Source organism: Podarcis bocagei (genome assembly GCF_964188305.1).
Source record: "Podarcis bocagei genome assembly, chromosome: 6".
NCBI lineage: Eukaryota > Metazoa > Chordata > Lepidosauria > Squamata > Lacertidae > Podarcis > Podarcis bocagei.
This window is the reverse complement of record NC_138130.1, coordinates 54,834,288-54,834,534: the sequence shown is the minus strand read 5'-3', so window position 1 is coordinate 54,834,534 and position 247 is coordinate 54,834,288.

Below are 247 nucleotides of genomic sequence, written 5' to 3'. Positions count from 1 at the left end.
AAAAGGAACGGATTTGCTAATAAACGGAAGGGATTTCGACTAACAAATACTGTACTCTAGAGCTGAACAGTAACAGCTACGTACGTAAGAAGCTAACCAGATCTGTGTCAGAGCACTTTGAAAATAAGCAGATGCTGGGTTGGATCCTTGTATTGTAGCAAACCTCTATCGTTACTAATAAGCTACAGGGGAGCTGTGAGCCAGAGATCGAATTCCATGGCTTTAGGACAGGATAATGGGTTGCATA